We start from the raw sequence: 26,164 nt of genomic DNA on the forward strand, positions 1-26,164 counted from the left end.
CCTCATATAGCTGGGCACTTGAGGTATGCACTTCATGTTGGCTGAGTATACCCTCCTTTTGTAGTTCAACACTGATTGCTGTTGGCAGATAAATGGGCGGGATTTACCCAGGCCAGTCAGCTGCAAGAATTGGCTGTGACCACTAACCACCAATCTTTGCCCTCTGTGGAGGATCAGTTGGGCAGGGGCTGCATGATGGTGGTGCTCCAACGTGGTCTGTAGCTGTCCACTGGGTGCAGAGGCTCTAGGGTTTCCTGGGTGGTGCAGGCCAAGGTCAGTCCCCATGTGTGTTTTTGACAGGGCTGCTCTTCCTGAGCTATAAAGCAATCTGAGATGGCTACTACTTGTGCTAGGCTTGGAGATTCCCAGGCAAAGTTAAGCTGTGAATCTAGATGGTTACTGCTAGTGCTGGGTCTGGAGCCACTTAGCAAGAGGTACATGGGCTGTGGGCTTACTGAGGCTGGCTGTTGCTTGTTCGATAGGATTTAGGAAGTTGTGAAGCATGAGTCAAAACCAGACATTCATATGGAAAAGTCAGGGTTAATAGCTTGGTTCCAATGGGATCTTAGGGGTTCTCCAGGGCAGGGCAAACAGTGTTAGCCAGGTTGATGGGGTTTCGGATACGGCACCTGCCTGCTGGATCCGTGGCTCTGTGGGGGGAGGGCCCAGTAAAGGGACAATGGCCTTCACCTATCTTTCTGTCTGGGAGAACGCTGTCCCCCAGTTCCTGACTTGATGCTAGACACTTCAGTTTCTCCCTGTATGCCACTAGTGCCTTTCAAGCTGCTACACTATTGCTGGAGCTCAGAGGGAATGAGTCTGAGCATGTCTGGGTGTGGATTCTTTAAGGAGAACTGCTTGGGACTCCAGAAGTTCTCACCATTGATTCAATCCCCACTGTTTTTTGCAGCCATAAGTTATGGGGTCTTATTTTCCTTGCACTGGAAGCCTGGGCTGGGGGGCCTGGTGTGGGGCTGGGACACCTCACTCCCAAGATATCCCTCATGAATTTTTATCCCCCACACATGTATGTGGGACCAATCTGTTCTGTGTCTCTGCCCCACTCCCCCCAGACAGATGTGGTTTCTTTAATTTTGTAGTTGTCAGACTTCCATTTAACTCAACCTCTGACAGTTCTGAATGATGGTTATTCTCTATTTTAGTTGTGATTTTGATGTGGTTGTGTGAAGAGGTGAGCCATGTTTACCTACGCTGCCATCTTGACCTTAGGTCTACTTATTTATTTTTATTTACACATTTTAGAGACAAAGAGAAAAGGGAGTGGGGAATTAGGGGGAGAGGTGGTAAGGAGGTAAAGCAGGAGGGAAGAGAGAGGGAGAGAGAGAGAAACAGAGAAAGACATCGATTTGTTGTTCTACTTATTTATGCACTCATAGGTTGATTTTTCTATATGTCCTGACGGGGGATGCAACCTTTGCATATAAGGACAATGCTTTAACCAAATGAACTACCTGGCCCAGGCACTTTTCAGTTTTTTAAAGTTTAAGACTTTGAACCTTGATTAAAGCTTTTAAGCCTCATGAAAATAATAATACTCTTAATTATCATTATTGCAAAAAGATACAAATTTAATTTCGTACCTCGCTTGCCATAGTAGGACTGTGGATCTGGCAAAAAGGTTCATATTCTAAGAGGTATAATCAAGATAAAACGTTTTTCTTTAATTAAGAACTGATCATTCATTAGATATAATCATAAATAGAACCATATGCTTTAGTATTTTGCTAATCTTTATGAGCCTTTGGCTTCAATACACACGTTCAGGCTATAGTTTCTCTTTTGTCCACCTTTTTTACGATTATGAAAAGAAAGAGTTGCTTTTGTACCTTCTCATCTCAATTTTTGTAACCTTTCCTTTCTGTGATACCCCCATCTCCTGCCCAGGCAGCCTTGTGCTTCTCCATCATTTCCTAGAGCCCCAGCAAGATACCTTTCAAAGCCTGCACTTCCCAGGCAGTATGCTCCAAGCTTATCCACCTCTCTCAAATCCCAACAAAGTAGAAAGTGGCAAGAAAGGTAAGACACATTAATCAATTAGTGCCTGGGAAGGACACCCCTAGTCAGGTTTTCCAACATAATATCCCATGGGTAGAAAGTCATTTTGGAAGTAGGGAAGCCCAGATCTTTCAAATTATGTCAGTTGGTGATTTTACTCCTATAGGTGATTCTTGCCAACTCCAAGTCAATAGTTGCTATCTTCCTATTAAAAATGGGCAAAACTCCACATAGGTTCAAAGACAGGCTTGAATGCAAAACTGACCTCTGTCAAACTTGAAGATTCCTAGAGTCCTGATTTCTAATTATCAAAGAAAAAAAAAGCATATGTAGCTGAGAGGTGGATGTGAACTGTCACTACTGGCATGGCAACAAGGTCATTTTGAAGGACACACCCTCTTGGTGAAATCAAAAGTGCTTCCTAGTATTTTTTTCTTCCCTGAGCAGATGACACATAAGACAGGAAAACAGGCTTCTGTAAATTTCTCACATGTCTGGCAGGCTGACAACGGGACACAGGCTTCCTGAGACTTCTCTACTCTGGATTCTTGAGGGTGTTGAGCACGCAATTAGGCAAATGGAAATAAAAGAGACAAAGCAGAATTGTAAGGGGAAGGACAAAAAGAGACAAAGAATACTTTGTCTTTATGAGCCTTTACTAAACTGCTCATAAGTGTCAAGCAGGGGACAATCTAGAATTAGCTATACAGCTGTGTTGGCAGCAAGAACGGCACGAGGTGTTATACTGGTGGAGTTGAGATAGGATAGTAAGAAGTTAGAAAAATTCCTGGGTAAGTGGAACGGGGAAACAGAAACAAGAACTACACAAGGCCAAACAATCTGAATAACTTACAGCCAGTTAGTGAATCACAAGACCTTATCTTTCCTAACCAAGGACACTTAAGAGCAAATGGTTTATACTTCTCCTCCCTAACCAGAGAATACATATTTTAAATCAACTTAGTTGGAGAAAATTGAGAACAGAGACCATATTAATGCCATTTATGCCAGCTAAACCCAAAGACAGATGAAGTCAGAGGAACAAATAACAAAACCCCATTGGAGTCAGAGAGACCCAAGATAAAAGTAAAATAGACCAAAGAATAATCCAAAAATCCCTCACTGTTCATGTGGAAAGCTGATGAATATTCTGCTAAAACCTTCCCCTAAGATTCTCACTGGCAGAAGAGAAATAAAACCCTCAAAACAAAGGCTATCAGTGCAGGCTTGCTCTAGAGCATGCCCAGCTCATACCCTTTCTTGGGTATAAATGTTTTACTTCCTCCTAAACTCTAAGTGTAGCCGCAAGGCTTGCAACCAGGGTAGCAGTGTGTGCAGCAGCTCCTCCTAAGCTTACCTCCTGATCCTGTCTCCAATGCCCCCTTTTCCCTGACTTTCCCATGAGTTAACAGCAGCCCCACCTTGGCTCATTTCTTTCCCATAAAGTTCCTAGGGAGCCAAAGCAGAGCTCTGCCTAAGCTCTCTCCTGTTGCTGCTTCTACCCTAAGTCCTTCCTCTGTTTCACTGTTCCCAGCTTTAATAAATGGACTTTCAAAATCACTTGGACTCATACTCTGAAATCTTTCCTACATAAAGTCAAGAACCCACACACTACAGACCAGCCTGAGGCAGATCTGCTCCAAGCTGGTCCCCGTTGGGTAACAGAGTCAGATTGGACATGGATCCAGCAACCTCAGTACTTGAGCTCTAACTAAGAAAGTATTGAGAGTAAAGCTCAAGCTACAACAGAAAGTTATTTAGAAAGTCTGAGGGGTAGAAGTGAACAGAAGGAATGGGCTCAGGAAACAAGTTACAAAGGCAAAAGAAGGGGCCCTTGGAGCTTAGAAGGGTGAAAGTAACACACTTGGGAAGAAGAGGGGACGCTGGGTCCTCTGTTCTAAAGGCTTTCAAGGGTGATCTTAGGGTTGGTCCCAGGGGGGATCCCAATAGAATATTCACCAACTTTTCAAGTATGTCCTTTCAGGCTCTTTGGTCTCCATGAATTGGTTTGAACCAGGGCACAAGGTAGTGCACCTGGTCCTGAGGTCAGTCTTGGAGCTGCTCATCGGTTTTGCTGTTTTTCTCAGCCTGGAGCTAAAACAGAACTAAGGCCTAGATGTATTTGATACAAGTCAAAACCTCATTGTCCTGTGGGGCTTAAAGCTTAAGGGTTATTCTCTGGCTCCCTTGTTCATTTCCCTCTAAGGGAGTCTAATACTCATGACTAGTAACATGCCTTTGAGAAAAGGTCAGGGCAGGATCCCAACCACATGACTAGGAATATGAAAATCAGGGGGTCTAAACCACATGACACATGACCCGAGACATGCTATGGGAGAAAAGGTTACCCTGGGGGCCAGGTCCTTGTTTTCCCAGTTTTGCCTGCTGCTAGGCATCTGGGGCTTTCCAGCCTGGTGACCTTCTGTACCCGGCCCACTTTGTTCTGCTCACTTGTCTGACTGCCTACCACAGCTTTACTCATAATTATTATTATCTCCAGTAGTTTTTCTCATGGAGTCAGGAAACAGCTATCCAGAACATTGGAGTAAAGAGAACTGGGAAAAAGAGAGGGGAAGGAAAACAAAATATCATTTGACGTAAAGATCCCACTAAACTCATTTTTCTTAGCTATAAACTGACAGATTAAATATCTATGTCATTTTTCCAGTGCTCTGAGAACTTAACGTACTAAGCTAATCATGTGTCTTTGAGAGGAAAATAATTTTTCTTAGAGCTTTTGCACCTTATCTCCTTTAGTATTGTCCATTTGGGCTTTCCAGAAGATTCCTAATTTATCCTTAATCTCTCTTCTATTATAAAGCCTAGGGGGTAGTGAGAGGAAGAAACGTTTATTGAATACCTACTTTATGTCATACACCTTACTAAGTATTTATATAGTACATCACTATCTCTGTTACATCATTTTATATACGGGGAAACTAAGGCTCAGTTTAAGTAATTTGCCCGGGGTGACTGAGTTAGTAAGAGTAGATTCAATAATCAAGTCTGAATCTACTCTGAAACCAAGGATAGGTCATGGTCTTGTAAAAAGTCTTACTGTTGGATGCACCTACCCTTAACAAATATAAGATGATATAAGAAGTGCTGACTCCTGGCCAGGTGATTAAGTTGGTTGGAGTGTCATCCCATATACCAAAAAGGTTGCAGGTTCGACTCCCAGTCGAAGCACATACCTAGGTTTTCTGTTAGATCCTCAGTCAAAGCATGCATGACAGACAACCGATGAATGTTTCTCTTTTGCATTGATGTTTCTCCTCTCTCTCCCTTCCTCTCTCTCTAAAAATCGATAAACATATCCTTGGATGAGGATTAAAAACAAAATTTAAGAAGTACTGAATATCAGAAAATAGGCAAAGCAGCCTTCCTGATGCCTTCTTTATAAAACCATGAGATGGAAGGAGACTTGACCTGCGCTGGTGAACACACAATACAATATGCAGACTCTATACCTGAAACCTATATAATTTTATTAATGAATGTCACTCCAATAAACTCAATAAAAATAAAATAAAACCATGAAACCTGATCTCTTTCAGACTCAAAGGCTGTTAAATGGAAGAACTAGAAAGACCAGAGTAATCACAGTTTTCAGCTGTTTTATAATAATTCAGACCTGAGATTATCTACATTAATTTAGAAAATGAAAATACTATTGGGAAGAAGCAATACAAAGAAAAAGGACATTAGAAATGAAAAAAGGGCTTAGAACTTAAAATATGTATACTTTAAAAACTAAAGGCCAAAAATGTAAACTTCTACCTCATCTTAAATGATATGAAATAAAAATGTTTTAAAAAATTTTACATGTGATATTTATTTGCCTTACACAATAATATATTTTCTAAAGTTTCTATATAAAGAACTGTATTACCTTTAACATTATAAAAGTTATAAACATACACTGGTTTTGTAGATAGGTTTCAGAATACTCTATGACCTCATTAGCAGCAAAAGTTATGCAATAACTACAAACCTTTGAATGATAATGAAAAATGGCCAGGAGTGCCATTAATTTTTTTTTTCTCTGTTTAGAAGAAAGAAAATTTACACTCTTTCCCTTTTAAAAATATGAAAAGGTATGTTGTCAGAATTCCAAGAAGTTATTGTAAACACAGACTGTACTAGGATCTTTTTTAAAAAAAAATTTATTTATTGAATTTAGAGAGAGGAATGGAGAGAGGAGGCAGGGTGGGGGAGAGAAAAACACTGATTTGTTGTTTCACTTATTGATGCATTCATTGGTTGACTCTTCTAAGTGCCCTGAGCGAGGACCGAACCAGCAATCTAGGCATATTGGATTATGCTCTAACCAACTGAGCTACCTGGCCAGGGCTATACTAGGATCTTACAGTTTTCTTCCTGGAGAAGAAAGGAGATTAAAAACTTTAAAAGATAAAAAATGCTGCAAGCTCCAAATGATACAATTAATATTGATATAAATAGTATTTTTTTTAACATCCAAGATGTCTGTGGGTATTTCAATTCTCACTCCTTTAAAGTTTTCTTGACCACTATTTAAAAAATAAAATGCTAATTTTTTAAAAACCAAAACTTTCAAAAGATAATGCAATATATACAGGAAAATTTTAAATATTCCTACTCTCACCATTTCCCACTCTTAGCAATCTAGAAGAAAATCAGAGATACAAACAAAAACATGTTCATTCCAGTATTATTTATAACGTTAAAAACATTGAAGTGACCTAAATAACCAATAATAGGTGATCTAAATAATTTATAGTATATATGACAGAATGTTATTTAGCCAGTAAGTTATTTTTGAAGATTTTATATTCTTCCATATTTAATTTTAATCAAATGAGGAAAACCAGTTCTACAGTAGCAATAAATAGCAGTTCCACTGCTCTCCTTCCTGTCCCAAACCAATTCCTACTCTTAGGACCCCAGAGGCAAAATTTACAATAGTACTAGTTCTAGTGTTTAACCCCACATTTTAAAATTATATGCTTATAATGTTTTTTCTTGATATTTTCAACTATGGAAATCATCCCCTGAAATGAATGCTGCATTCTTGAACCTCCTCCTTATTTTTCATATAGAACATCCTTTTTCTATTCTCGTAGCCTTTCTTTTTAAAAAGGGTCAATATAATTGATTAGTTGATTATAATCACACCTGAATCGGCCTTCTCAGGATTATACACTTAAGAGTAAAATTGTGGAAGTTGCTAGGTAAAGCAGAACTTGAAAACTAGGTGTTGGACATCACCTAGTTTTTAAGTTACAATAGGTGCTTCTGTAAAACTGAAATGTTATTTTGGTCTTTTTGGTTCATGATTTTTGGTAGTACTTTCTTACTCATGTGCTTACTCATAGTACTGACTTTCTACAATAAGATATTTAGCTCATACCTCCCAACCTCCTAGTGTTTATCTTTTTCCTGACTAGGTAGATAATTACATTCTTGGTGGGCAAACAGAAGTTCTGAAGCAGTGAAGGCACCTGTTTAACTGTGGCTACCCCAGTCAAATGTAAATGACCATAAAATCCTTCCTTCCAAGAATATTTTATTAATCCCAAGGCAACAAGGTTTCATGGAACACCATTTGGAAAATACTAGCCTACAGAAATTTCTACTTAATTAACCAATCAATTATCTGATAAGTGTTTCTATTTAATTTTCCCCTCAGAAAATTTTTTCTGAAGAGAAATAAACCTCAGAGATCATCTAGCTCAACTTCTTAATGCTAAGAGAATAAAATGTTACTTTTCTGACCCTTGGGCTTTTTCTATAATACACAATCTTTACTGGCTGTGGGAAAGGGTGAGGTTGGGGACCTTCTTGGAACAGACTTGAATGATAGCTGAGGAATGGAAAGCAGTTTTTTACAGCGGCCTGTGGTCTTAGGGAGGCAAGCCACACCAGAGCCCAAATGAAGAGGGAAACTATAGTACAGGGCTGTCAGAAGAGACTGGTTAAAACTACCATCTAGCTGTGGTGACCTCCCCAAGACAGAATTGAAAAGTCATTTACACTAACAGATGAAGAGCCACGAGGAGTCAGTACCTGCCCAGTCTGTAGGCTTGACAGAAAGGAACCCTACTCCTAGTGTATATAACCCTCTTAATTCATTCCAAACATTTTTCATGTACCTACTATCAAGTAAGGAAACATATTTTGATGTCAAGAAAATTACCCTTGTTTCTTCTGAAATGTGTATTTTATGATACACTGTAGTCAGGATACAGAAAACAAAGCACTCTTCCCTTGTGTCCAAATATATAGTTTTCCTTTTTTTCCCCCCCCCCAGTTTTACGAACATAATGCTGCCTTCTCTACTGGACTAGTCTCCCTAGTCTAAGGTTAAGACCATATGAACTACTGTCAAGATCTAGTTGGGTTGAGCATGATTTCAGTTATTAATTTTCCTGTGACTAAGTTTTCTGCTTCTGGATAAGGTAAGATAATTTAATAAATTGTGCTGAGTGAGCATCATGGAGTGGCTAATAACACAGACTCTGATAGACCTTGAATTCATCCTAGCTCTGATACCCAGGTAACTTACTTTACCTATTCAAGACTCAGTTTTCTCATTCATGAGGTTAACAGTTCTACCTCCCAGGGTAGTTTCAGACATAGAATTAGTTAGTATAAATAAAGGGCTTAGTACAGTGCCTATCACAGAGTAAGGATTCATGAAATGACAATTATTAATAAACTGAGCATTTGTACTCATGTTATTTGTTATGTTCATTATCTGCAGTATCTAACTCCTGGTAACAGAATGTTTGAGAAGCTAAAAGCTTCTAGGTGAACTTAGAATGAAAGCCAAAATATTTGGATGAATATTCTGTTCAGGCAGGTGAAGCCTTCCCAATCATGCCAACCTCACACTTGAATCTCTTGCCATGACTTATTAGGCGCCATTCTAAGCACCTAACAAAGTACAAATATATGCACAATACACTTAAGCAGCTCTTTCCTGAAGACTCGAGAGATAAATAATGGAGAATGCATGGAAGGAATGGAAGGAAGAATTACAGAAAACAAAGTAGAAATTCAGATATAGACCATTACTTACTAGGTAAAAGAATTGTTTCTTTTTAGAAATATATTTTTGCTCTTAGATTCCATTTTTAACATGAAACATGGAAAATGTTCACATATAAGGAAGAAAGGAAGGAAGGAAAGAAGGGACTACCCACACATATACTCAGAAAGTACAGGGGGACAGAATTTCAAAATATTCCAAATACTCTAGGTTAAGCCAAAAAGGATCCATCCTCTGGTTAGGAAATTTAATTTTTCCTGAAGGCATTTAGATAAGAGTCCTATTATGTTAACGCTAATTTCCTCCTTTTACTTCCTCTTTCAAGTTTTTTTCAACTTCCTTCTGCAGGAACAACTTTATCTATTCTTGTGTCAAGGCCCCCCCAAACAATGCAAATATAAGTACACCACTAAATCATATCTATTAAACATCTTGGTTTCAAAAAGCACTGAAGCACATGATTCAAGCACATGAGTAAGAAAGTACTACCAAAAATCATGAACCAAAAAGACTAAAATAACATTTCAGTTTTACAGAAGCACCTATTGTAACTTAAAAACTAGGTGATGTCCAACACCTAGTTTTCAAGTCCTGCTTTACCTAGCAACCTCCACAATTTTACTCTAAGTGGTCAGGGTATAATCCTGAGAAGGCCGATTCAGGTGTGATTATAATCAACTAATCAATTATATTGACCCTTTTTAAAAAGAAAGGCTACGAGAATAGAAAAAGGATGTTCTATATGAAAAATAAGGAGGAGGTTCAAGAATGCAGCATTCATTTTCCAGGCAAGAAAGACACAATCTGGCAGACCTAAGTATGATATCTGTGAGGGAAACACACAGTATGAGGTGGAAATCACTGGTAAGGCTTCATCTTGCCAGAATAAAATATTCACCCAAACCATTAAAAACTAGAAGCTTTCTGGTTAGGTTCTCACATATTCTGGTACCAGGAGTCAGATGCCACAGATAGAAAGCATAATACTCAGGTCCATGGAAAAGAATATCCCCCACAGTAGATTTAAAGGCAGTCTTGTTTATATTAAAGGCAATACAGTGCAGTGGTTCAGTGCCCAATATTTGGAGGCATAACAGTTTCAAATCCTGACTGTTTCTTACTTAACTTGTCTGTGATTCAGTTTTCTCATTAAATGAGAATATAATACTTACTTCAAATGTTCATGCAAAGCATTTGGCTGTCACAGTCACAGACTGCTTAATGAAGCTATTATAATTTTTGACAATTATTAAACGTCTATCATTATTTTTGATTGGGGAGTCAAAATCCAAGTATGATCAACTCTAAAAAATTGATTTCAGACTATCAAAGAAGTACCACAATGTAAGGCCTCAATAGTCATGCAAGAACTTACCATGCATACAAGTTGGGCAGATGGCTTTAAAAGGCAGACAGGAGGCAGGTTGTAAAGAGTTTTTGTATACTATATTAAGAAGTTTGGATTTGATTTTTATAAGCATCAAGGGACCATCTAAAGGTAATCTCAATTGTCAAAACATTGCTAAAATAATTTTAAACCAAACTTTAAATCCAAGTTATAGGACTCACAAAATCAACAAGATGAGGGAATTCCAGAAAAATATAGTGATCAGTGATATAAATATTTTAGTAGCAACACAACCTAAATTAAAATCAAAACCAAAATATCAGTGGATTTAAATGAGTGCACTGCCTCCACCCTTAAAATCAAACAGTACACGCGGTTTCCTGGCTCTACGATCCTCTTCCTCCAATTGTTGGAGGCACTGGATCCATCTGTTTCAAGCCATTATCCACCACGACAAAGAAAAATACTAGTCCTTGTCATCTACTCCTGTCAATCTACAGACCTGGAAACAAAATTATGGCACTGGAGTAAAAAGTTCAGCACTCTTGGATGCAAGCAATACCATACACTATAATTACTAACCTATACATACATAATGCAGAGTACAAGCACAGCTAAAAAAAATAGGTTTCTAGAATGTTTTAGACATAGGAACCACAGGAGGAAAACAAAGTGCCTTAATCAAAAGAAAAAAACAAACAGCTCTGGCTTGTGTGGCTCAGTGGATTGAGTCCTGGCCTGCAAACGAAACGGTCGCCAGTTCGATTCCCAGTCAAGGCACACGCCTGGGTTGCCAGCTGGGTCCCCAGTAGAGGGCGTGCAAGAGGCAACCACACACTGATGTTTCTCTTCCTCTCTCCCTAAAAATAAGTAAAATATTTTTTAAAAAAACAAAAACGAAAGGTAGCTGATTTCACAAAAATCTCAAAGAATAAATATCCTTTTCTCCTTTTGTTATTCTATTTTCATCTGGTGAAACCAAATAGGTAAATTTGCTAGAACTGTGTCTATCTTAGTCTATTAAAAATGAATAGGTTTAGCCCCAAAGCAGTATTTTCCAAAGTGCAGAGGAAAAACAAGCTATGGTTTTAGCTGTCACATAAGCAAAAGCTATGTATTTAATTATTTTTCTTTTTTTGTATTTAATATTTACATATTTACTAGAAAAAGGTATAAAATAAATATAAACCATGATATCACAGGTTATCACTTTGAAAGAGGGTAATTTTTTCAAAGTCCATTAAAAACATGAAGTAAAATAATAACACAGTTACTCCCAAAAGACATATTTTATGATGGTGGTGTGAGGTTCATAAGTCAACTACTGATAGCTGTCCCATGAGGAACAGGGCCATGAGGAACTGGGTTTTCAGTTGTTTTTTTTTGTTTGTTTGTTTGGTTCATTTGTTTGTTTGCTTCCTTCTTGGTTCAGTGTTGTGTTTTGAATTATTAGAGACTATGTGACTTCTTCTTGAGTGAGCTTGTTATTATGCTTAATTTCATTTAGAGTAAAATCAACAAACACTTAAGATGCACATAGAAATTCTATTGCTTATAGGAAAGAGTGTACTATTGTTAAAAAAATAATAGCATGATAAGTTATCCCTATTATGAAACTAGGATAACAGCAACTTTCTAGTGCATATCCATATACAAGCACCTAAAAAATAAAAACAACAAAATCTAGAAACACTGATAAATATTCAAACCGTAGGTTAAGTTAGATGATTATATTATTTACTTTCACATGACCCATCAAATGAGCATGGTAATGTGAGAAGAGGTGTTTCTCTTCATATTTGCTAATATTTACATAAATGTGTTCTTTCTCATTATCTCTTGCCAAAAGAATAAATGGTAAGTGATCATTGGATGCTTAGCCATCAACTTTGCTGGTGGCAGAAATATTAATTTTTAAAAATTTTAGTATGAGGTATTTGAAGATTAAATTTCTAAGTATTCTATCTAACGATGTCTCATGAACTTTAAGTGTGCTTATCTGGGCTGAGTAAGAACTTGGGAGAACCATTTCTATCTGGCTATTTCTTCAGAATTTTACTGGGACATCTGAAAACCAGACTAAAGGGCACCAGGACAGATGAAGTAATAGCCTTCTTAATCCTCGAAATATCTGCTAGTAAGACACTACATTATTTTCACAAGTTTGAGGGAACGTTGTCAGAAGCTGCCAGTATTCAAACTCCCCTCTCCCAAACGCCCCCCCCCCACAAAGGACATGACAAGTATTAAAATAGTATTCCCTTCTCATCTTCTTTTCCCAACTTTAATGTCTTTTCTGTTTCCTCTGCCCTCACCCTGCCCTTCCTAACACTATGGTGACTAATGACAAGAAGGGCGAGGTGAAAACAGTACTTTCCAGTACTTCCCCCGCCCTCCACTACTCCATCCCCTAATTAAGAAATTGGTTTTACCAATTCTTTTTTTCGTACGTCTGCGGTAAAGACAAGAGGTAAGAATGGACTTTCCGAGAGAGCATGGAATCTCTAATGTCACGAACCTGAGAACTTCTTCAAACAATTAGTTGAGAGTTATCTGATCACTGCAGTCACGGGAATGCTTGCTGAGGGAGTGGGAGTTTGACTACCTTGGTTTTAAGAAAGGCTCCAAAGAACCACCACCCCGCCGCCTTCCTCCGCCAGCCAGCCCCTAGACAGTCTCCTAGCGCCTCTCATCCTCGTTCCGGGCCCGACCTACCCAGTCCCGGTCAGAACGTCCTCTTCTCCCCTAAAGCCCAACACCACCAACTTTTCAACCGTCAAGATATGCTTCTTCTTGGGGCACGATAGCAATCTTCACCCCGGTCAGCTTCCTCAGCCCCACTCCTGGAGACTCACCAAGCAATTCCAGTCACTCCTCTCCGGCCACAGTAGCTCGAACACTACCAGAGTAGACCAGGAGCTGCGACCTCCCTGCGCCTGCGCGCGCCGGAGTCGGGCGCCTGCGCACTTTCCCAGAACCGCGGGCCCTGCTGCTTCAGCCAATCACGGTGCCAGGGGTTTAAATACCCCTGCCACGCAGGCGGAGAGTTTGGGGACTCACCCGTTAACGGGATAGTTGGATTCCCGCCGGCAGGTGGGAAGTATTCGGGCAGCAAGCATTTAGTGAGGGCAAACCTTATGCCAAGCACTGTGCGAGATGAACGCTGAGGAAAGAAAGCAAATGGAATGCCTCCCCTTGCCCTCCAGGTTCTTTTGATCTGTTTAGACTGGAGATAGGCACAAATTATTTTGGAGGGAATATAGTGCGTGGCATACAGAAAATCCAAGACACCGTTGGCACACAAGGAAGAAAGCGCCTTATTTTTAGGGGTGTCTGGAAGAGTTCCCAGAGGAAGTGACTTTTGAATCATGAAGGATAAAGAATTCCCCAGGAAGTTGGAGAGGGAAGAAGATAGACTTTGCCAGACTATTTATTGGGAACAGCTTATGCTAAGAAAAACATAGCGCCTTCTGGAAATTCTTTGTAGATAATCCTGGTTAGAGGCTTAGAGCTCATCATATAGCTCCTGGTGAAGAGGGGAATAAACTTTATTTAAAGTTGGCCAGTTGGCCATGGCTATGGCGCTGGCCGGCGTGGCTTAGTTGGTTGCGTCCTTCCGGTTATGGCACATACATACCTAGGTTGCGGGTTCGATCTCGTCAGGGGGCGTAGGGAGTCAACCAATCGATGTTTCTCTCTCACCCTGTTGTTTCTCTCTCACATCTCCCCTTCCCCTCTCTCTAAAAGTAATGAAAAAATGTCCTCAGGGGAGGATTGAAAAAAGTTTTTTTCAGTTTGGCCATGGCTAGATCAAGGAAGGTCTTGCATTTTTGGACTAGTGAGAATATACTTTATACTATGACCACTGAGAGCCATTGGAGGTTTTTAAGCAGGTATAGGAATCCTTCCAAACACCTCTAAGGATAAAGAACAGTGTTGGAATTTGTGAGGAAGGAAGGGAGGCTGGGGAAGGGGCAGGGGGAGGGAGAGCAAGAGCAAGGGGTGGGGGAGATTCAAAGAAGTAGTGTATTCCTAAGGGGTCAAGGAAAAGGAAGCCTGAGAAATTATCTTTTGAAGGTCATTGGTGATCTTATGAGACGGTTCTGTGGTAGAACGATGTGGTGGAACCATGAGGCTGAAAGATTGCAGTAGTTTGAAGAGGGGAAATGCTGAAATGGGGGCAAGTCATGGAATGCTTTTGGAAAGCCTGGCCTTGAGAGGAGAAGGGAAAGAGGATGACAAGAGGTGACAGATTTTTTTTTTTTGAGTTTTGTTAGAATTAAAACAAGAAAATTAAGCATGATAGGGAAAATACAAGTTAGAAAATATAGTTGAATAGAGAGTGAGTGGGGGAGGGGGTTGGGTGGAGGTGGAAGTGGGTATAAGGGACATAAATAGTAATGGGAAAAATATAATAAAAAAGAAAAAGAAATGATAGTCAGTGGTAAAGGATCTTGAGATGGTAAGAGTAAAGGCAATCCAAAGCACTGCTGGTAAGAATGCCTTGGAAGAGAGATATCTCCTTATTTATAAGGAGAGGAAGTATCTGTTGTAAGTTTGTAGGTTTTGTAACAGGAAGTTAAAGAAGTTCTCATTTGGTGACCTCTGTTTTCTCTGTGAAACTGCTGATAGAAAAGAGGTTGGGAGTTTTAAGGGAAGTGGAATATTGTTGAAAGTGATAGGGCAAGTTGGCCAGAGAAATATAATAGGATTAGGAAGCAGTGTTGAGGGCCTGTATACAACTGGTGTAATGAACTCACCAATTCTGCTTTCCTGTGTAGTTTTCTCAAGGAGTAATCCTTTTTTGAGGGTAGAATTGGAAAAAATGTATGGTTGAGTTCATTTAGAGTGGTGATGGTTACTGTTATAATGCTGTGGTTCTTAACCAGGGACACTTTTGCCTTCTAGGAAATATTTGGCAATATTTAGAGACATTTGTTATTGTTGAGACAATAGGGGTAGGTGGGTGGGAGAAGATGTAAGGGAGGGCACTAGAGATATCTCGTGTCTAGGGTTGCTGCTAAATATCCTACAATTCATCATATAGCACAAGAATTATCTCCACATTGTCAATAGTGCCAAGGTTAAGAAACCCTGATAGGATTACCTTGATGTTCACCAACAGCTTACCGTGGTCTTATATAGCTTTTTCTCAGATTATGGCCCTGAGCTTATTGGTATAGCAGTTCTTCTGTTGCATGTCTTTAAAGGAGAGTAGGATGAACAGCATACACCAGACCTCAAGTGTTTCAAGGACTTGTGATGTCACAAATACAGAATTGGAATAGTTGCTCAATCCTCTAGAAGCAAATATGGATTTTCACAGAGCTGGAGGGAGCTGCTTACTTTGAGGCACTGAAGGTCTTGTTAAACATATATATAATTAGAGGCTCAATAATATAGGAGGGGTAACACTTCACACTATTATCAACCTTAATGTAATTTGGTTTATCTGGGTGGTTTTAGTCACTAAAATAGTATCCTGTGGGAATGAGTATAAGCTATGTTTAATAATAAATATAAATACAATAGGTATTAATAAGAATATAAACATGGGTATTGGTGGATTGTCTACTCACTTAAAACTAGTAACACCCTGAGAAATAAATTAATCTTAATTTTAGCTCTAAGGAAACTGAGGTTCCATGAAAACTTGTAACTTTGTGCGGTCACAAATGAATGCCTAGGTCAATATTTGAATTCAGGTCTCTCTGTTCTAAAGCTTTCTCAACTTCCATTAAGGGTCAGGAAGTTTTACAAGGAAGGAGTGGTTGGAAATTTAGCTGAAACCTTTGACACTACCTAAACGCAATGATAGGGACTTAGGAAAAGAGTAAGAGCCAGAGGGAGGCCCGGAGATATTGATAATTAAGAGAATGAAAAAGTAGCCAGGGAGGCTGATCCCAGGAGTGTCAGGTGTACTAGGCTGTGTTCCACGAGCCAGGCTGGCTTTGGGCGTCTTCCATTCTTTTTTTAAAAAATTGTTTTGGTAATTATTTTTATTTATTTATTTATTTTTATTTATTGACTTTTAGAGAACGGAGAAAGAGAGGGAGAAAGAGAGATTCTTTTTGAGTAAAGCCTCTTTCCCTTGTGTCCGTTGTTCACTCTTTCGTGTTCAAATAAAGCTAGATTATTGAGAAAGGCGCGCTGCAAAGTGGGGGGGGGCGGGGGGAGAGAGCGCGCGCGACGGCGGCTCTCTGCGCCTGCGCGCTGGCGGGGGCGGCGGCGGCGGCGGCGGCGGTGGCGGCGCCCGGCAGGGAGCGGGTCCGGAGCGGGCCGCTGGACCCGAAACAGGGGGGCGTCGGGAAGCTCCCTCGCCCAGGCGACGGCGGCCTGATGGAGTGAGAGGGTCAGGTGTGAGTGTGAGTATCCAAGATCCGGGCTGCGTTCAGGCTATGGGAGCCTAAGGGTTTGGTGGTCTGCCCCTTAGGGAGGTTTGGTGTTGTAGGACGCGGCCGGGTCTCTACTCCTGCAGGCTGCGGCGCCCGGGCAACCTGGCTGTCCCCTCTCTTGTAGCCTGCACGGGTTTACGGCGGTGTTTCTGGCTTCGGGGTACAGATTCTTGCGGGGGCGTTCCAGTCTTGCTTCCCGCCCCAGCGGGAAACGTGGCTGCAGATCCATGACCTTTAGGGAAGGCCGCTCACCTCCATAGGCCCCCGGTGCGGCCCGTACTCCATACATCCAGATGCTTAAAAGCCTGTGGGTCTCAGGACACGGACACTTTTTGACCTTTCGTGGCTGACAGTCTCTGTTCTTCTTCTGTCCGTCTTCTCTCCCGGTGGCGTGCGTCTTAATAATAGAATCATGAAGCGCTTACTATGTGTCAATTTAATATTTAGTCCGATTCTCGGTGCATAATTATGGAGAGAATGCTTTGTATCCCACTATCCCCTCAATCTGCTTCATTTAATCATCTTTGAGAGTCAGAATCCTCTTCTAAGAGTCTGAGATTAAGTCACCTTGGAAAGTTTGAGATATCCATGGCTCTTAGCAACTTGGGATTGCCATGTTAGTTAAGGGCAAGTTTTTCTCTTACCCAGTGAGTGTTTTGTTCACTATAATAGTTTGTATATAATTAACTCAAGACAAAATAACTTTTCTGCACTTAGTAAGAGCGTAGTGCTGTTCTGAACTCCATGGGGAACCTTAAAATTTGTTTTAAGCCGTGTTTTCAAGTTTGGTAGTGAATGAAATGATGGAAAATAATACTTAGATTCAACTTGGATTTATTTAGTACCTACTATACATGTGCCAGATACACTCAGGTGTGTCAGTGTAACAGAAATGTCCAAACCTGTAAGAATTTTTATGAGTTTATTTGAGCCAAACTGACGACAATTATCAGGAAGCAAAACATCTATGGATTGAGAAAGATCAGGAAAAATGGCAGTTTTGCACCTTATTTTATACATTACAATCAAAGGAGATGTAATGGGTTACATGGAATTCACTGATGATAGGTTAAGGAGGTGGGAGAAAGTTGGGAGGCCCTGGGACTGGATAAAAAGCAAAATGATAGACACTTAGTTACAGGTACAGTTAAAACAGTCAACAATTAACACAATAACAATGTGTAGATTTTGGATCTCCTTCTGGTGGTCCTTGTGCTATGAGGGGTCTGCAAAAAGGGAAGTTACTTTGTTATTGCAATGGCATGTTTATCAGGTATGTTATCCTAGATGTGAAAAGACAACAGATAGACTTAGTTAAAGTGAAGGTTGACCTTTGTTAAGGAAAAATACTGCCTTGGGACATGACTACTTGCCATGAACCGCTTTTAGTTAAAAGTTTTAATTTCAGACTACCCTATGTGGTTACTTCAGGTCTCTGAGCTTGTCAGGCCACAACGCAGGCTTTCCCTGAGCTTGTCAGGGTTAGTATGTGGCCCATATTTGTCCACAGGTCTGTCATAAAAAATGATACTGATGGAAGGTGGTTTTTGGAGCACATTTCAGATGAGGGCTGAGAGTTTGATGGTAATTTGTTTTGCTTAAGCTAAAATAGTTAAGGTTAAGTCGTGAAATTCACATACTTTTTCTGCTACAGCAAGTTAAACATTCTAAGTACTTCTGAGAAGTAACAACATTACAGTTTTAGTTTCTAGAGTTAACTACAGGAATCTAGAAAATGGTAGGAGTCTTTAGTTAATGATACTAGATGGTTAAAAAAAATATTTATTTTTATATATAGAGGAGGGAAGGAGAAAGAGAAAGAGAGAAACATCAATGTGTGAGAGAAACATTGACTGGTTGCCTCTTTCACACTCCCACCTGGGAACCTGGCCTGCAACCCAGGCATGTGCCCTGACTGGGAATTGAACCAGGGACCTTTTGGTTGGCAGGCCAATACTTAATTCACTGAACCACGCCAGCAGGCCTTGCTTTGCTTTAAGAGAACTTCAAAATGGCTTGGAAGGAGGTAGAAGATATGAAGGAGTCTGATCAGGTTAGTTCAAAACCAATTGTTTTGATTAAAAGAAATATATTTATAAAGGAAAAACCGTGAATGGCAATTATTGTACATTTATGTTAGAGCACATGTAATTTGAAGGCTACTGTACAAGAAGAGAAGCAAGGAATAATGGTTGATGTTAGCCGGTTCTGGGACAAGGACTGACTCAGTGAGAAATACACATTTTATATTTTGTAATTTGTAATTTCGTTATCTAATTGGGAACTATGGGATTAATTTGTATGCTCAGGGAATAAGGGTACCTAGGCAGACAAATTACATATGAATACTCCAATTGCACATCCGCTCTGCTAAATTTCTAATTGAAACCTTGGAGTCAATTAGGTTTTTCTCTTAATTTTTAATCTAAAAGAGACTATGAAGAAATGAGAGTTCCTAAGTGATGAATCAGTAGTACACTGATTAAATAAATTATGCATCTGTTGGAAAGAGCGAACCAGAATCTCGTCAAGATGGTGGCATAGGTAAACGTGGTAATCCAGTTCTCACACAACCACATCAAAATTGCAACTAAACTAGAGAACCACCTGAAATCTAGCTGAAAAGAAGTCCTACAACTAAGGATACAAAAAGCAGTCACATACAGACTGATGGGGCTGGAGACTTGGAACAGGCTGGTCTCTTACCCGTGTGCGTTGGACAGAAATCAGGAGGGATATCTGGGGTACGGAGGTGCCTCTGAGGAGTAAGGGATCACAGTCCCACACCAGGCCTCTGAGCCTGGGGGTCCAGAGCCAGGAAGGAAAGTCTCCATAACTTCTGACTGTAAAAACCTCTGGGGATTGTGGCCAAGTGAGATAGAAAGCATCTGGAGACTCAGGCATTCCTCTTAAAGGGCCCACACACAGACTTACATGGACTCACTAGCTCTGAGCTGCAGTGCTGGGACAGCAGCTCGAAAGGCACCAGAGACATACAGGGAGGAACTGAAGTATCTGGCATTAGGGTAAGAACCGGAGGGGCAGCCTCCTCCCAGACAGAGGTGCTGACAGAGGCCAGTGTTCTTTTTCTGAGCCCTTTGCTCACAGAGCTGGCAGGCAGACACCATTTCTGAGTCTCCATCAACCTGGCTAACTAACACTGTTAGCCCTACCCTTGTGATTCTCCAACACCACCCCATTGGGCCCAACCCAAACTGTTTCCATACAAATGTCCTCTCTTGGCTCATGCCAAGCAACATCTGGCTCTGTATGTGTCTCTAAGTGGCCCAGCACTAGTGGAGCTGGCCTTGATTTACAGCTTGGCTTCTCCTGAGCACCAAATAGTGGTCATTTGCAGGTCATTTTGTAGCTAATGCTGGGCATTCCCGGGCAGGACATGGGTGGTGGCTAACTTTGGCCTGCACCGCTAGGAAGGTCCTGGAGCCAGTGCACCTGGTGGACAGCTTCAGATTGAAACACCACCCGACCACCTTCACAAGTGACGTACTCAAAGGGCTGACTTAGCAGGCACCAGACCCCTGCTGAAGTAAGTACTGCTTCGTGGGGTCTCCTCCTGCACAGCAGATCCTTCACAGTGGTTGCAGCCAGTCTTTGCAGCCCATCGGCCTGGGGGGTAAATCCCTTCCATTGACCTGCCAGCAGCAATCAAGGCTCAACTATAACAAGAAGGTGTACACAACCCACATGGGGGGCTGCACCTGGAATGCATAACTTGAGTGGATAGGTAACTTGTGTCACTGGACACTACAGGACATCTACTACATAAGGCCACTCTGCCAAGGCCAGGAGACATAGCAGCTCTACTTAATACATAGAAACAGGCATAGGGGGGGCTTCCAAAATGAGGCAAAAAAGAAACATGTCCCAAATGAAAGCACAGAACAAAGCTCCTGAAAAAGAACCAAACAAGATAGAGGCAAGCAATTTATCAGATACAGAGTTCAAAAACACTAGTTATAGGATGCTCAATGAACTTGAGAAGAGTAGATGAACTTAGAACTTCAACAAAGAGCTAGGAAACAGAAACAGGGATAGAAAACAAAAAAACCAGTCAGAAATGACTACATTAACTGAAATGAATACATTACAGGGAATCAACAGTAGAATAGATGAAGCAGAGTGTCACATCAGAGATTTGGAAGACAAGGAAGCAGACAACATTCAAGCAGAACAGCAAAATGAAAAAAAGAACCCAAAAATAATGAGCAGGACAGTATAAGGAGCTTCTGGGACAACTTCAAGCACACTGACATTCGCATCATGGGGGTGCCAGAAGGAGGAGAGAGAGAACAAGGAATTGAAATCTTATGTGAAAAAATAATGGTGGAAAACTTCCCTAACCTGGTGAAGGAAATAGATATACAACTTCAGGAAGCACAAAGAGCCCAAAGAGGCCCACACCAAGACACATCATAATTAAAATGCAGAAGGTTAAAGACAAAGAATCTTAAAAAGCAAGAAAAAAGCAGTTACCTACAAGGGAGCTCTCATAAGACTGTCTACTGATTTATCAGCAGAAACTTTGCAGGCCACAAGGGATTGCCAAGAAATACGCTAAGTGATGAAAAGCAAGGACCTACACCAAGATTACTCTACCCAGCAAAGCTATCATTTAGAATTAAATGACAAAGAGCTTCCCAGACAAGAAAAAGCTAAAGGAATTCATCCCCACCAAACTAGTATTACAAGAAATGTTAAAAGGCCTACTTTGAAAAGAAGAAGAAGAGGAAGAAAAGCCCTGGCTGGTGTGGCTCAGTGGATTGAGCACTGGCCTGTGAATCAAAGGGTTGCAGGTTTGATTCACAGTCTGGGCACATGCCTGGGTTGCGGGCCAGGTTCCCAGTAGGGGGTGTGCGAGAAGCAACCACATATTAGTGTTTCTCTCCCTGTCTTTCTTCCTCTCTTCCCCTCTCTAAAAATAAATAAAATCTTAAAAAAAATAAACAGAAGAATGAAATGCAAGAAAACATTTTTAAAAAGAAGAAAAATAAAATATATGAACAATAAATGGCAGTACATACATATCTATCAGCAATTAATTTAAATAATGAAATTTCGCCATCTGCAACAAAGATGAACCTTCAGGATGTTGTACTAAGTGAAACAAGTCAGACAGGGAAAGACAAATGCCCTATGCTTTCATTTATATGTGGAATCTAATCAAGCAGAATGGAAACATACTCCTAAATAGAGCATTTTGTTGGTTGCCAGTTGTAAGGGGGTTGGAAGAATGGGTGCAGAATGTGAAGGGATTAGGAAGTACAAATTGGTAGCCCTGGCTTCGTTGGATTAGTGGGTTGGGCACTGTCCAGCGGACTGAAAGGTTGACAGTTCATTTCCTGGTCAGGGTAAGTGCCTGGGTTTTGGGCCTGATCCCCAGTTAGAGGCATGCGAGAGGCAATTGATTGATGTTTCTCTTCCTCTCTTTCTCCCTCCTATCCCCTGTCTTTAAAAAATAAACTTAAAAAGTCTTAAAAAAAGTACAACAGTAGAGTAGTTGAAGCAGAATGTCATATCAGAGATTTGGAAGATAAGGAAGCAGACAGCACTCAAATCAGAACAACTAAAAGAAAAAAGAATCCAAAAATATGAGGAGTAATAGTCACGGGGATGTAAAGTACAACATAGAGAATATAGTTAATAATACTGTATGGTGTCAATGGGTACTAGATTTATCAGGATGATCGCTTAGTAAGTTGTATAATGCCTAATCACTGGGTTGTACACCTGAAACTTATATAATGTGTGCCAAGTGTAATAGAAAAATAAAAATTACTTAAAGCCAAAAAGATAAGAGAAGAACAAACTAGAAGTGAAAAAAAAAAGTTATAAGATTCTAGCTCCCTAAAAAGATGCAGTTTGAGGGTGGGCTCTAAACCAGATTGCTGGATATAAATTCTCTGCTGTTTACAAGGTCTGTGTTCTTGGGTATGTCACTCAACTACACTGCACATTAGTTTCTTTATATAATAAATGAACATAGTAATAACATTTAATCTCCTAGGTTGAAAGGTTGATTAAATGAGTTTATATACGTAAAGCTTTTAGGATAGTGTCTGATGTGTGTGTTATCTAAGTATGGGCTATTATAATTTAAACCTTAAAAAAATTTCTTCATTTAAAGTATCCATGAAAATGACTGCAAAACAACTGTTACAACAACTTTAAGAAATGTGGAGGGATAAAACCAAACATTTTTTGTGGTTATTTGGCTCATAAAGGAATATGATTTAAAAAAAAAAAGGCAGTTTTTTATGTGTTAATAATGAGTAAGTGGGAAAATAAGTGCCAAAGAGAATGTACAACTATTTGTGGTTTTGAAAAAATACATATTTGCATATATATGCATAGAATGTTTCTGAAAGAATACATAAAGTATTAACAGTGGCTGGAGGTGGTTGGGAAACAGGAGTCGAAGGAGAATAATTTTCTCTATAAGCTTCTAAATACCTTTTTATTATGAAAACTAAACATTCAGAAAAGTGGAGGAAATACCATATTGAAACCCTGTAAATTGGTCACTCAGTTTTTAAAATCTATTAATATTTTTTCTCTTTGCCTTTATTTCTGACATTTTACCCCAAATACTTTAATATATATGTTTAATTAAAATAACATTTTCCTGTGTAATTCAATATCATAATCACTGGATAATCCTCTAATAGCCAGTCCTTACATTTTTTTCACATTGTCCCTATTTTTCAACCGTTTTTGATTCAGTTTCCAGTTAAGTCTATGCATTGCACTTGGGTTGTGTCTAAGTCTTTTAAAATCTAGAATAGTTACCTTTTATCTCTCTTTTTTCCTTTCTCTTTTTTGCATCATGACCGGTTGAAGAGACCTGGACAGTTATCTGGATTTATCTGATTGATTCCTAATGATATCATTTAATTTTTTACTGTGAACTAGAAGATAAAGCTAAATACTTGATGAGATTCAGGTTATACATTTTGGGGACGATATCATAGGCCATGCTGTGTACACTAGTTTTCCTCTATTAGTGATGCTGTGATTGATGATTGGGTTCTGGTGGTAGTTCTGAGTCTGAGTCTTCCATTACAAAATTGCATTTCTCCCCTTGAAATCAGCTGTACGCCATTTGGTACCTTTTACATTTTGAAACAACTAGTATTACCTAATCAAAATATAATTACATTTTAAAAGATAAAAGTCACTGCAAGAAATTGCTACTGCTTTTTCTTTTTTAAAAAATTTAAACTGAATCCCTGAAAACGAGGTGGCAGTATTCTCATTGAAAAAAAAATTTTTTTTACATTTTAGTAATATATTTTTAGAGAGAGGGCAAGGGAAGAAGAAAGAGAGGGAGAGAAACATTGGTGTCCAAGAGAAACATCAATCAGTTTCATTTTGCATACCCCCAACTGGGGACCTGGCCTGCAACCCAGATATGTGCTCTGATCAGAATCGAACCAGTGATCTTTCTGCTGGAAGACACCAAACCCACTGAGCCACACCAGTCAGGGCCATTCTCATTTTATAGAAGAGGAGTTTGAAGTTTGGGGAGATTAAAATTTACTCAAGGTGGTAGCCTTATTAAACATTTTTGTTATTGTCATGCTGTTTTCCACCATGTTTTGTAAAGTATAAACGTATATAAATGTAAAATTGTTCTGTAAATCTGTTCCTTTGTATCCAACGATACTAGACTTTTGAGTATTATTAAATTGACATAGATATATGTAGTGTGATAGTCTGTAATGGGCCATTCTGAAAGTTCAGAATGTGTGAAAGCCAAAGGCCTTATGATTTCTGGAGTTCCAAAAAAGTCCTGTACATGGAACTGTATATAGTCTTGGTTCTTGGGCATAAAGTCTTCTATGTTTAAAAAAATGATTTAAAAAAGAAAGTTTAAAATTGGAAAACCCTAAGAATACATGTATCTTCTTGCTTAAATTTTGGGAAGTACAAAAGGATCTATGATGAAAAATAAATCCATGAACTGCAGGCCCTCAGTTCTGTTCCCAGAGGTAATGACTTTTAACGAGTTTCTTGCGTATACTCCCACATGTGTATATGTCATCAGTGTAAATTCCGTTAGTCATATAGAGAAGTATTTTAGTAGTATAATCTAAACTGATACCAATGATGGTTCTATTTTAGTTTCTATTGTTTGTATTTGTTTCAAACATCTTGCTAGTTTGTATTTATTCATTCAACAAATATTGAATACCTATTCTATAGCCCAGGTTGTGCCAAGTAATAGGAATAAAATGATGAACAAAGCAGACATTCCTGCTACCTGTCATGGAGATTACACTCTATTGGGGGAGGTGGTCATTAAGCAAATAATTATATTGATTACCAAATATAGCAAAGATTTAATACCTGCTTTGTGCAAAATACTTTATATAGATTTTATGATTTCTCATACTAGCCCTGTGATGTTGATACTATCATTATTTTTATTTTATAAATGTGGAAACTGAAGCACAGAAGATTAATTACTTGCTCCAGACACACAGCGAGTAAATGGATAGAGCGAAGTTTTAAACACAGAAAGTCTGGTTACGTGGATTTTGCTCTCCCTTTTTACTCTAATGCAGTAGTTTTCAGTGAGTTTGGGATTGTCCCCCAGGAAAGTTTGGGAATTTGTGGGCAGGCTTTTTGGTTTCAAAATAATTGGCAGGGTGACACAGACTTTAATGGGTGGAGATCAAGAAAGTTGGACATCCTGCAACAAACATAAGGAACAGTCCTGTACAGTGAAAAATTGTTCCGCATCTTGTGTTACTTTCATATGTCCTTGAGGATGTTCATGTAGGGTAAAAAAAACCCAAAAAGCAAATCCTGTTCATGATTATCTGAACCTGGAACAAAATTTGTTTTACATATAAGCACATAGTATTTTTGGCACAGAGTCATCATGTAAATCAAGAGACTGCTTCCTTTATTTCAGAAAGTTTGGCAAGGGTTGGTCCCTATTTTGGAAAATCTTATCACAGCAATGCTATTCATGGTATTTTTATCACAATGTAACATAACCTATATCAGTCTGTGTTTGTAGTAGTCACATTCATAGCCTTACATTATTTAATATAGTCATACCCAGGCATTTATATTGAAAGTCATATTTTATGATAAATTACTTTCCATTTTTGTTATAGTTAGCATATTATATGGATATTTAAAATTTTACATGTGTAAGTTACAGTAGTTCTGAATTTCATTTCAGGAAAGTTGAGTTATTACAAAATATTTATAATAAAAAGAAGGTATAAAAATATCTTTAAAGAAAAGAATTTGTGGCAGCAGTTGGGGAAGCTGGCTGATGAGCATACTACGAATTATTATAATAATCCCTCATTTATGTATGAATGCAGATTCCCGTAA

The 26,164-nt window shown here is 39.4% G+C and overlaps 2 protein-coding genes across 6 annotated transcripts in view; one reads left to right on the forward strand and one right to left on the reverse strand.

Annotated features, from left to right (window-relative positions):
- Nucleotides 1-13,344, reverse strand: part of SNAP23 (synaptosome associated protein 23) — a 35,327-nt gene extending 21,983 nt beyond the window's left edge. For 2 of the 4 annotated variants that reach the window (XM_054565536.1, XM_054565533.1), the window contains exon 1: nt 13,253-13,344. The gene's annotated coding sequence lies outside the window, so the exon portion shown is untranslated. Of the gene's footprint in view, nt 1-2,506; nt 2,564-5,210; nt 5,314-13,252 lie in introns of all 4 variants that reach the window. The other 2 variants (XM_054565535.1, XM_054565534.1) reach the window with 2 other exon arrangements.
- Nucleotides 13,345-16,618: 3,274 nt separating this feature from the next.
- ZNF106 (zinc finger protein 106) overlaps nt 16,619-26,164 on the forward strand; it is a 60,586-nt gene continuing 51,040 nt past the window's right edge. For both annotated transcript variants that reach the window (XM_054565537.1, XM_054565538.1), the window contains exon 1: nt 16,619-16,762. The gene's annotated coding sequence lies outside the window, so the exon portion shown is untranslated. The remainder of the gene's footprint in view (nt 16,763-26,164) is intronic.

This window comes from Pteronotus mesoamericanus, unplaced genomic scaffold (genome assembly GCF_021234165.1).
Source record: "Pteronotus mesoamericanus isolate MK-2021 breed Mesoamerican mustached bat unplaced genomic scaffold, CSHL_Meso_final contig_164, whole genome shotgun sequence".
Taxonomy (NCBI): Eukaryota; Metazoa; Chordata; class Mammalia; order Chiroptera; family Mormoopidae; genus Pteronotus; species Pteronotus mesoamericanus.